The following is a 12612-nucleotide window of genomic DNA, read 5'->3' as shown; positions in this document are numbered from 1 at the left end:
TGTAATAGAAATGTATCCCTTTCATAATATTAAATGTAAAAACAATGTTGCCAAATATTTCATTTCCTTTAATGCAAATGTAATGGCAGTTTTCAAAATATGCATATAATTAATATTTTTCAAAGTGAAATGTGTAAGGAAGGGTACTCTTATTGCCCATAATACAAAGTAAAATTTTAATTTCAGAATGACCTTTGACTTAGATATCCTCTTATTTTAATATCCAGTAATTTTTCACTTATTTTATTGCAATGTGTGCTTAAACCCTGACACACAGATATGTAAAGTAACAAAAGGAATCAGAGTTCCCACTGAAACAGAGGGATAGGCTTATGTCAAGAAATAATCATTTTTGGCCAGGCGTGGTGGCTCATGCCTGTAATCCCAGCACTTCAGGAGGCCAAGGCCATCGGATCACAAGTTCAGGAGTTTGATCAATATGGTGGAACCCCACCTCTACTAAAAATACAAAACTGAGCTGGATGTGGTGGTGTATGCCTGTAATATCAGCTACTCAGGAAGCTGAGGCAGGAGAATCACTTGAACTCGGGAGGCGGAGATTGCAGTGAGCCAAGAACGCGCCACTGCACTCCAGCCTAGGGTACAGAGCTAAAGTTGTATCTTTGGAAATGCATCTCTCTTTGAGCAATTTTGTGTCATGGACTGAATTTTAGCTCCCCAAAGTGCACAGGTGGAAATTCAGTTCTTAATGTGTCTTTATTTGGAGGTAGAGCCTTTAAGACGGTAATTCAGATTAAATGAGGTCAAAAGGGCAGGGCACTAATCCACTACAGTTGATGTGCTTGAATTAGAGACACCTAGCGTGCACTCAACAGAAGTCAGTCCACGTGAGGACAGAGCAAGATGGTGGTAATGCGCAAGTAAGGAAGAGGGGCCTGAGAAGAAACGAACCCTGCTAGCGTCTGGATCATGGACTTTCAGCTTCAAGAACTGTAAGGAAATAAATTTCTGTTGTTTAAGCTACCCAATCTGTGGTATTTTGTTATGGCAGCCCAAGCAGACTAATAATACAGGTTTGAAATTAAAAATTTGTATTTCTGTGTTAATTCCTCAATGGAAATAAAATCAAAGAGATTTTCTTTGGTGTCTGGGGATTCTTAGGTGTTTGGAAATTGAAAGCCTCTGTAATGGTGGATTCTCACCCAAGCAAGAACTGCTCCAGCATTGGAAACTCTTAGGAAGAATATATTCAAAGGGCCCACCTCCAGTATCCTCTTTCATCTTGGTAGCTGGGGCAAAGGCCTCCAGTTTTCCTACAGTATTCATTATGGTGGCTGCAAGGCTTTGATCAAAAGAGTCATTGTATTCAAATAAAGAAAACTGTTTGCCAAAATCTCTATTTGAAATTATTTTAATAGAAGCCTTCAAAAAACATGAAAATTATGTCTTCAGTTTGATCTTGCCTTTTAAGACTTGTCCTTGAGAGTACAGTGAACTTATTGGTGGTGGGAAAGGGCTTCATATTCTGCACTGATTTTTAACAGTACTATTTAAAGAGGAAGTGATTTAGTCCCTGGTGCTGATGAATTTGATAAATCTCATGACAGTTGACAACATTTATTTCAGATATTTTGGCTGTGTTTTTAATGCTAATGCATGGCAATATAGAACACAATAAAACTCGATGTGTTGCCAAGCACTAGAAATACTTCGTCAATAAAAAGTTTTCAAAATTTTGTCCAACTAGAGGTTTAACATTGCAAATAAGTCCTTCATCACTACAAGGACACTGCAGCCCTTGAAACTTTTTAAAGGGGCTCCGAAGATAGGGAATCGTTTTGGACAGCATCACAGTGAACATCACAGATAAATATCAGTATCTTACTTAAATGAAACACCATCTAGGTTTATGTTTATGAACACTACAGGCAAATTAATAGCTTTTTTTCGTTTGTTTTTGAAGACTTGTTTCAATGTATAATGTATCAACTTTTCTGGAAGGAAAGGGGTCATTTAATTGAAGCATTGCTTTCATGCTTTTTTCTCTGACTTAAACTATAAACCAGATTGACCATTTCTAGTGCTTAGGGCTCCACTACTAATCTAGATTCACTCAAAATAGTTTCCGAGAAAGTAATATTCCAAATGATCTGGAATGATTTTACACTTTGCTCCCATACACTTGCCTATTTAAAATATATAACTAAACTGTCAAAAATGTGGGCACCAATAAGTAGATTGGAATACTTTTCAAAAGACTTTGTTAGAATTTTTGATTCATACTGTGCAGATGGTCACATAAAGAAAACATATCTGTAATTTAGCCATTGCTGTCATCCAAACAGATGTGTAATATTTCTCTCTGATATTTCTGATGTTTACCAGGATTAAAGCATGGAAGAGAAAAAAAACATGTTTGTGCCCTTTGGTGTTTTCTCAGAAAAAGTATTCTGAACACCAATATATTTTTTCTTCTTCAACTCTCTTCAACTTAGAGGTCAGACCAAATTTCCTTTCAAACTGGAAGGGTTTACCCAAAACCTCTAATTTTAATCTTAACCTCACTTAATAGCTTTTTTGTTTTTTCAGGAGAACCAAAAAAATGTGACAATCAAATATGCTAAACAAATCCAGATTATTAGATGTGATGTTCCAAATGCCACTTTGTCCTCTTGAGTAAATGGCGACATTAACAATTTTACATTGAGATAAAGTTAGACTTTATTCATTGTATCATAAAGGATATTCTGAATCTCTTTGCCCCAGTAACACAGGTTAAAAAAACGGTAGCACACACTCAATTCACTTCTTCAGAATATAAGGCATAGCATGATTTATAGATTATTTAAATAGGCAAAAGGTTTTAATGTGATGTCTACAATGGTAATATCAGAAAAAAAAATAACCTTGATGGGGAGAGTGGAGTAGATAAATTTGATGACCTTTTCATTTTCAACTGCCAAAAGGCAATTGTAAGCATCTCAAATAGATTTAAAAATTCCCTGAATATAATGAGCATGTGCTATTTTTATTCATGTCCCTCTACGGTGTTAAGTACAAAGAGCTCCGTAAGTTCTCATTACACAATGCATATGTATATGCATCATTATGTTGTACACCTTGAATATATTTCATCTTTGTCAATTAAATATTTTAAAATAAAAAATGAAAAAATGAGATCATTTTGAATGAAGAAATGGCAGAAAATTATTCTGTAGCTATTTTCATCAGAATTTAACATATAATTATATGGTTTTGCTTTCTGTTTATATCAAATATGTATTTGAAAAGATGTCATTTCTACTGTGCCAGCTTTCCTAGGATAGATAAGGTCATTCATACCTAGATGTAAGTATTCCGCAGTAAGGCAAAAGGTCACAAACCTATTTAATTAATTTTCTACTTTTGCTATTTTCTTCCTCATTTTATTGCAATCAACTTTACACTAATTTTTTCTTTTACAAAAATAAATAGAAAATATATTATCATGAGGTACTCATCTTGCTAAAGATTTAGATTTCTAGCTCTAGTAAAGTTTGAAGTATGCATAATTACTAGCAATTAAGGATTCAAATCTTCATAAAATGTCTTTTTTAACCTGAGATCAACTGTTATTCTAGAAAAAGATTCATGAAAATTTTATGAAGATTTATGTACTTTTGTTTATATACCTTTTGCTAAAGATAAAATCTAAAACATTTCTTAGACACTTAAGGGGTATCAGATTCCTCAAGTTTAGAACTGTTGCTCTAATATACACTAGTTAATTCCAAGTTATTCAACTGGGAACTAGATTCATATTTTTTGAGATGGAGAAAAGTGATATTAATACAGCAAAGTTAATCAAATGCATATATAATACCATTTGGTGGTTTTAATAACACCATAGAATTGAGCAAGGTATATTCTACTGACATTTCTGATTTCTTTTTCAATCACAAGGAGAAAAAAGTATTTGGAAATTCAGGTTAGTTCTTCCACTGGTACATTTAAGTGTGAGCCAAAATAGTGGTTCTAATGATTCCTTTGGAGCATGTACTAAAGACTGACTATCAGTGACTCTTTGTCTACTCTTTGACTACATCACATCTTGCAAATGATCTACAACCACTGGTGTCTGCAGAGGACCAGAATGAAACCATGTCAATTGGAGAAAGATTGCTATTTACAACCATGTTTGTGAGCAAAACTTATGAAAATCCTTTAAAATTCTTATATTCTTAGGCAATAAGCAAATAGCAAACTGTAATTAGGCTTGTTTGAACTGGGTTGTGCCCATTTTGGTAGTACGCTATTAATAATACTCTGCAGAAAAAAATAAAACAAAAAAAAATTGCAGAAAAATTGCCACTGCATTTAACTGGGGCATAGTTGGCCAGGAACGCTAAAAGATAATATTTGTACTAGATTTATTGGCATTCGTTGGAAATATGATTTTTCCATCCCTGCCCAGCACATGATGAATTCTTACTTCCATACTTACAACTACTTACATGTCAGCATCAAGTTGTGCAGGGAAATAAACTTAACATTTGAGGAGACAATTCAACTTAAATGAGAAAATATTTTTAAAACCATTCTATAGGTCACTTGTTCTATAGGTAAAGTATAAATAAAGCAGGTGTATATGTGAATTTGGTTACTTGCTAATGCTAGAGAAATATAAAAATGAACATGGTTCCTCTTAAGATTGCAAGGCTAGTAAAGGGATATACAATTATGAAGAACTAATACAATATGTAGCAGAAGGGAAAGATACAAATTTATGATAAAACTACAGTCTACCTTCTAAGGCAACAACTGTGGGCAAGATTATTAGTTTTTGAAATAAGCAGAATAAGAAAAGCTTAATAAAGAGAATAACACCTTATCTGAATCTTGAGGAATATGTAGGACTTCATTAAATATTTCTTCTTTAAAAAAAATATTCAGGGGCAACTGCAACAAAATAATAGCTAAATTTTAAAATCAATAAACAGCATAAACAGTTAAAATAGACATTAGGCCGGGTATGGTGGCACATGCCTGTAATACCAGCACTTTGAGAGGCCAAAGTGGGCAGATCACAAGGTCAGGAGATCAAAACCATCCTGGTCAACATGGTGAAACCTTGTCTCTACTAAAAATACAAAAATTAGCCGGGTGTTGTGGCACACACCTGTAGTCCCAGCTACTCAGGAGGCTGAGGCATGAGAATTGCTTGAACCCAGGAGGCAGAGGCTGCAGTGAGCTGAGATCGCGCCACTGCACTCCAGCCTGGGAGACAGAGCGAGACTTTGTCTCGTGGGGGGAAAAAAAAAAAGAATAGACATTAACAGAAGAAACACACCCATTCTAGTGGGAAAATGCACATTCCATACTATGATAGATTATGGAGATGAAATATACTCTGTTCCACAAATACTATTGGCCTGAACTCTAATGAAGGGCATATTGGGTATTATATTAAAGGGAAAATGCCCTCAAACTCTTAAGTTAAACTCTGGGAGTAAAAGATGCTCCCAAAGTCTGCTACCTGGCTGTTCAGGAATTAGTTGTTCTAAGTTGGCTGAAGGCTGGTGGAACTGCTGCCCTTGACTTTACAAGGCCGGAACTCTCTTTATTAAATCGTGGGGGGTGAAATCTCTAAACTGAAGACACCCCTGAGCTATGTTAAGAATATATATGTTAAGAATATGTTTGCTGTGAACATAAGAAAATTAGAAAGCAAGGGTAAGAAACACACTTATTTTATTACCTCGTTGAGCAGGCGCAGGAGGCAGGCTGCAATGAGGTGAAGGTGGGAATTCTAGCCTGACTTGACTGCCTGAAGGGAACTTTTTTGTTTGCTATCTTTTTCTTTCATTTCTCATATATATATATATATAGACATTTTCACTTTTCTGCCAGTCCCTAGCTTCACCTAGCACTGGGGAAGTTTAAAATATAGAGAAGTTCAGAGAAGGCATCAGGCAACATAAAATAAAATAGTGTTTTATTACACAGTCAGATGTTAAAGAATGACAGGTAGGAATTAATACTTCCTCAGGATCAAGGAAATTAGGATTTTTTCCTAAAGCATTCATTCAGCATAAAGACCCATGCACTTTATTTGAGCGTGCTCGGTGTATTAGTCAAGGATCTCTAGAGGGACAGAACTGTTTTATATACATGTATATAAAACAGTTCTGTCCCTCTAGAGATCATGTGAGTTTGTGAGTTAATAATAGACTCCCACGTGGCAGTGATCACAAGGTCCCAAATAGGTCATCTGCAGGCTGAGGAGCAAGAAGAGACAGTCCAAGTTCCAAAATTGAAGAACTTGGAGTTCGATATTTGAGGGCAGGGAGCATTCAGCATGGGAAAAAGATGTAGGCTGGGAGGCTAGGCCAGTCACTTTTGCATTTTTCTGACTGCTTATATTCTGGCTACTCTGGAAGCTCTTACATTGCGCCCACCCAGATTAAGGGTGGGTCTTTCTTTCCCAGCCCACTGACTCAAATGTTAATCTCCTTTGGCAACACTCTCACAGACACACCCAGGATCAATACTTTGCATCCTTCAGTCCAATCAAGTTGACACTCAGTATTAACCATCACACTCAGTTTGATGCTACATCCTATGACCTTTACATTCTCAGGATATCTGCACTACAGGGGCTCAGGAGAGGTGAATTCCAAGATGAGGAACCAGCCCATGAAAAGGTGTGGAGCCTCATAAGACCTTAATACAGAGTAGCTGTTTCTGGGAGAAGTAGTGAGAGAAGGGAGCAATAAAAGTGATTGAATCCAGAATATAATGACATTAAAAGAATGTTAGACTTCTGTCTTGTGGTCAGTAAAGAATTATTAATATGTTATGTATGGAATTGAGAGGATTTGTGTTTCAGCTATATTGTTCCAGTGGCAGTTTCAGGGATAAATTAGTCTGAAGGCAAGACACAGGAGACCAGGTGGGAAGATAAGGAAATAAAACAAGTTAGAGACATAGAGTTTAAATTTAGTAGATAATAGTGCTGTGAAAAGTTAAGAATTATTTTAAGTGACCTTTTATATAGTTCACAGTAGAAGGCTTGGTTTCTGATATTTCCTTGAGGGAATTGGGGGAGTTAATAGTAAGCCAAAGTTTACAGCTTGAATAACTGGAAAGACAATGATGCCATCGCTGAAACCACAAATCTTGGGGAGAGGAAGAGAAGACTTAGGGAGAAAAATGAGGGGTTAGTTCTATTTTAGATACCTTGAATTATATGTGCTTGTGACAATTACAGTAGGACATATACTAAAGGCAGTTAGTGATTTCACTGGCTTAACACAAGAGAAGTTTATTTCTTCCTAATGTGGATTTCAGAATAGGCATGCCTAGTCAGTGGACAGCTCTTCTGCAAGTACTAATGGAAGAAACCAGGCTCATTCCAAGTTAGTTTTAACCCATGGCTGCCAAAGTCACTAAGTTCATCTGCATCATCCCTGCATCAAGGGAAATTAGGCAGGATCAGAGTGGGAAGTTACTGTGGCCTCCGCCTGGAGGTAGTGCTGTAGTGGACTCCACTGCCTCTCGCATTCAGTTAGCTGGAAATAACTCACATAGAAGAGTTCTGTCCTTTAGTTCTTATGTAAGGTATGAGTCAGCTTGACAAATCAGAGCCCAAGACTGGTATGGAGGACTCAGGATTTCTGGGGTAGAAGATTCAACAGCTTAGTATTTTTATGGTTTTGTATTGAGAAATGTCTCTGCGTTTTTCTTTTATTGTATCATTTTGATGTAACTGACCTCCCAAATAAAGCATGGTCTTTAATTCTCACTGACATAAATCATTTCTACTACTCCATAAGTTTAAGTGGAAATTCAAATAGGTATTTGAATTTCCACTTAATTTATTTGGGAGGTCTGTTTGGTTCTATTCCATGAGGTGATTTGAAATGAAGAACTTTGATTCAGGTAATAACTCTGTTTTTCAGGCAAGGAAAAGAACAGAGAATGAGGCCTTTTCTTTTTAGTGTGTAATGGAATTTCATTCATATTGCCTAAATAGCATGGTTCTCCATACATTCAAGTATCAAGTCTCATGTGGGAGGGAATAATTTTTATAGGGAAAAATAACTAGTTTGTGAGGCCAGTTTTGCTTATTTGTTGTTACTGTCATGTTTATATAGATATTCCATTATCAATAACTCTGTCACTTATAGAACAGAACTTAAGGCTATAAAAAACCATCAAAAATTCACTTGCACTTGACATATTATTCAAAATTGAATATTGTGGTAACATTGAAAACTACATGTTTAATTAAAAAAATAGATACACTTAGTATGTGCCATGAGCCATCCTATGTAATTTATGTGTATTGTTAATCCTTTTCCACATCTCTGTGAAGCTTTATTTACTCCTTTTCCCTTCATTTTATGATGTTGGACAATAGGATAGTTGCTATTATCCAATAATTTTTGACCTATAGATTTTGGGAATTTCATATGATTCAACATAATATATGTGAGAGGATTTTAAGCCACTTGTCCAAAATCACAATATCACAAGCTGATAAAAGGAAGTACCTATATTTGAATTCAATAGTTCATTTTTTTCTTTATACTGTACATTCACTCTTTTATACATACATAAACACAAGCACATATATACACATATGTTATATATATATATACACACATAAATATAAAGAGATATGAATATATACAGAGACTGTGTGTGTGTGTTTGTGCATATACTTTTATTTTTTAGGTAGAAGGTACTTTTTTTTAGATATATCTGTAAAGACCCAAATACATACAGATGGGCAATCTTCTACTTTCTGAACTTTAATCCTAAACTATAAAATGATCTATTATTTTTCACACATGTCATATCATTGGTATTCTCCCTCCCTACCTCCCACCCCTGTACTTTAATTTTGTTTTTCTTTTAGCCATACTTAACTTGATGGCTAAGCTTGTGACCTCAATGCTTAAAAACATTTCCACCCACTCATCTCAATCCTTATTATCACTTTCTTTGGGCAGAGGGAACAGAACAGATTCATAGCTGTTTGGGCAACTTGTTGTCTTCTCTGTGGGCCTTAGGGAGTCCATTCTTTACTGTTATACAGAAACGAGTCTATAATTATTAGTGGGAATTGTTTACAATAGTCACCGTTAACCCCTATATATTAGAGTGTACACACCATGCATGAGGAGGTGAAATTCAGTGAGGACAAAAAAATAGCCATTAGCAAAACCATAGGCTCTGTGGCTCCTAGACATTTTAATTTCATGAATTAAACATTCTCATCTTTCAATATTTGACACTTTTTTTAATCTATACTTATTAAGTATCTACAATATGATGTTAGGGTTGCTTTATAGGAGGTAGATTTTATTGTTCTTAATTTTATGATGTCATATAATGCAAAGTGGTGTACATTAATTATCTAGATAATAAAGCTAAATCTATATTTGCTTTTGCTGCCCAAAATGTTATGTAAGTAGAACAGGTAGAATTTACATTTTACATTTGTAAATTTAAATTATCAAAACAAAGAATTATTCTGAAAATTTTATATCTAGCTCACACAACTGATCGGTGGATAGACAGACATATATATGTGTGTATATATATATAAATGTGTGTGTATATATATAATATGTATTTTCTATTTATGGAGATAATTATGTATAATCCTGTACATACTTTGTGCAAATCCTAGTTTCTGCAGCTTTTAGAAAATCTTGGTCCCACTTGCCCACCTAATCCCATCTGCTTGTTCTGCTTCCTGAATTTGGTGGCTTCTTGATGAATCCCACCATTCCTGCCCAGATACCTCCATCATCTTCTCTTCCCTTATCTCTGAGTGCTACTGACTATCTCAGCCTCTCTGGGGATGAGGGTTGGGCCTTAACATGGTCTTTATTGCTGCTGCTGAGAGGCACAGAAACTTCATCAAAAAGATGAATGTGCAATGAATGAGCAATGTGATCTACAGAGGCTCTTTTTTTCTTCACTGGCTACCTGGATGTGTCAGACAGGGTCTTATGACTAGAGATTGCAGGAGAATTGAGATCCTAAGTGAGACCAGTGAGAGACCAGAAAGAGATATCTAGAGAACTGATTGCTTTTTATATTTTAGTGGACTGTTCTTAGACCCAGTGGTTCTATTTGGACTTTCTGGGAAGATTCCACAAGACCTAAGAACAGCTATGTTTATTTGTGTTGCTAGATCAGCTTGGTAACACTAAATATAATGCACAATGCTAAACCAAGAACAGGATTCAGAGCAGAAATTTGCAAACTTTTTTAGCTTCATGTGGCCAATAAGTTTATTTTCCTCTAATGAAGAAAACTTCAAAGTAACTACCAGAATATTCTACATAGTATGTATAGAACCTTTAATATGGAACATAAAAATAAAAGTGTGTTCAGAATTCCCTGCTTTCCCCCCAAAAAATTCCTTGTTTTCAGTTTCCAACATGAGTCCTGAGGACTATGTTTTTTGCTTTCTGGAGCAGTGATACATAGGATTGCAAATGAGTAAAGCAGTTAGATCTGCCAGAGAAAGGACACAGCTACCCAGAGAAGCTTCAGAGAGAGAGAGAAGAAAGGAAAAAATGAAAGAGGAAATTACTAACTTAAGCAAAAGCAGGGAGAAATGAGGAAAAAGAAACTCCCAAAAGATGTGAGAACATCTACAAAGTTTCTGTAAACTTTACCCTCAGTTTACAGTACCCTTAGTACTCTGTAAAGACTTTCAAAAAAGGCTTTCATTACTATTTAAGGTTTGGCGGTTTAGCTTAATATGGCACGATGTTAAGAAGGATCTGAAGGCAAGAACAAGATGGCCCACTTATATTTAGATTCCGTATAGCCATCTAGGCAATTAGTTAACTTTTTAGTAATCTTTGTGTGGTTTATTTCTTAGTGCAGGTACAGTTATCCTCTACCATTGGGAGGTGCCTCAATCTAAAGTCCTTAGTTAAAGAATCATTTATGGGTTTATTGTGATCTCAGTGGTGAAAATTTAATGATACCCATTCCTAATTTGACAGTGACTTTCACCTCTAAAAATTAAAACCCAGACACACAGCTTGCAAAGCTCAAATGACAGGGATGTTATATATCCTGCATAGTTAGGTGAGCTGACATATCCCCCCTTTCTGCCACATCCCTGAGTTACTGAAGGTGTGCTTTTTTTGTAACTTACCTTCAGACAGTGATGGATTGTCTTGTAATGATTTCTGCAGCCCTTGTTCTGTATGCCAAATGTACATCTGCCCAGATGCCTGCAGTTAGGTGTGCAATCTCAGGTCCCACCTCTGATCTCTCTCCCTGGGAAGCAGAAATCTGCTGAGCTTTCCTTTGAGGCCAGTGGACTGGAGGCTCAGCATGAGCTCATTGTTAGGGGCTTTTACTTTGTTCTTTGATGTTAAAGGTGAGAGAGCTGTAACTCTGGCAATTCATCCCGAAACTGACTGTGAGAACTCTGGAAAGTTCTATTATCATCTTTGTCTGTGTTAAGTTTAAGATGTACAGAGAGTACTGAGAGTGTAGGGCTCAGCTCTGTACAGCAACACATCCTTAGGCATCAAGTCTAAGACTAGGCAAATGTCTGACAAACTGAGGTCACATGTAAGAGAACCATACTCTGCTTTTCATTCACCTGTTTCTTCTCAAATCTACTCTTATCCCTAACTATTTCACTATTTCCCAGTATCCCTGGTCCTCTGGCTTCCAATTAGTTTGGCCAATGGGAGTCACTGACAGAAGACTAGAGGGCAGGATGATAGGATAAATTGGGATGTTTCTCTCCCTCTCTGTTTCAGATGGATTCTAGGGATGCTCCTGAGCCTCCTTTGTGGCTGCAGCTCCTGCCTTATAGACCTGCAGTGTTTCCACCTCTCACCAGGTGGGCCAACCCCTGGGATCTAGTAACAGGCTTCCTCCCTTTGCCCCTCTAGTGCTAAGGTGATAGCAGTTCCTTAACGTTGCTAATATCTGAGTTGCCTCACCATCTTTTGTTTAGTTTTTTGGCTTTCCCATTACATGTAAAGAGTTAGGTGAAATAACTTACCCCGTTTAAAGTGCTATTTCAAATTAGATGAAATTGCTGATATTGAATTGAATCTGACCAGTTAAAAATGGCAATTACCTATGTTTTAACCACCTCTAGTAATTTGCTTTCTTTCTGTATTCAAACTGATATATACCCCAAAGTTAATTTAGGAAAGTTTGGGCAGCTGAAATCTCTACCAGAAGTGAAACAGAGCAGACCTTGTAAAAAGTTAAAGAAAGGAAATATTTCTTCAAACTAGTATTTGAAAGATAAGCATGAGTTTGCTGGGTAAAGGGAAAATGGATTTGGGGATCCACAGACTCTGGGGAAGAGAAGGGTTAGAAGGCACGGTGTCTTTGGTTGAAGAGGAGCAGCTTGCAGTAGCTCTACTTCATGATTTAAATAAATCTGATGGCAAAGAGAACATCAAAAAACCATTGCATTAGTTTGCAAGGCCGCCATAACAAAGAATCACAAATAGTGTGGCTTAAACAACAGCAATTTATTATCTTAATGTTCTGGAAGTTAGAAGTTTAAGACGGAGGTGTCAGCAAGGTTAGTTTCCTCTGAGTACTATGAAGAAGAATCATTCCGTGTCTCTCTCTTACCTTCTAGTGGCTTTCTGGCAATTT

This window comes from Aotus nancymaae, unplaced genomic scaffold (assembly GCF_030222135.1).
Source record: "Aotus nancymaae isolate 86718 unplaced genomic scaffold, 86718_ANA_hifiasm-v0.15.2.pri h1tg000014l, whole genome shotgun sequence".
NCBI lineage: Eukaryota > Metazoa > Chordata > Mammalia > Primates > Aotidae > Aotus > Aotus nancymaae.
This window is presented reverse-complemented; position numbering follows the sequence as displayed.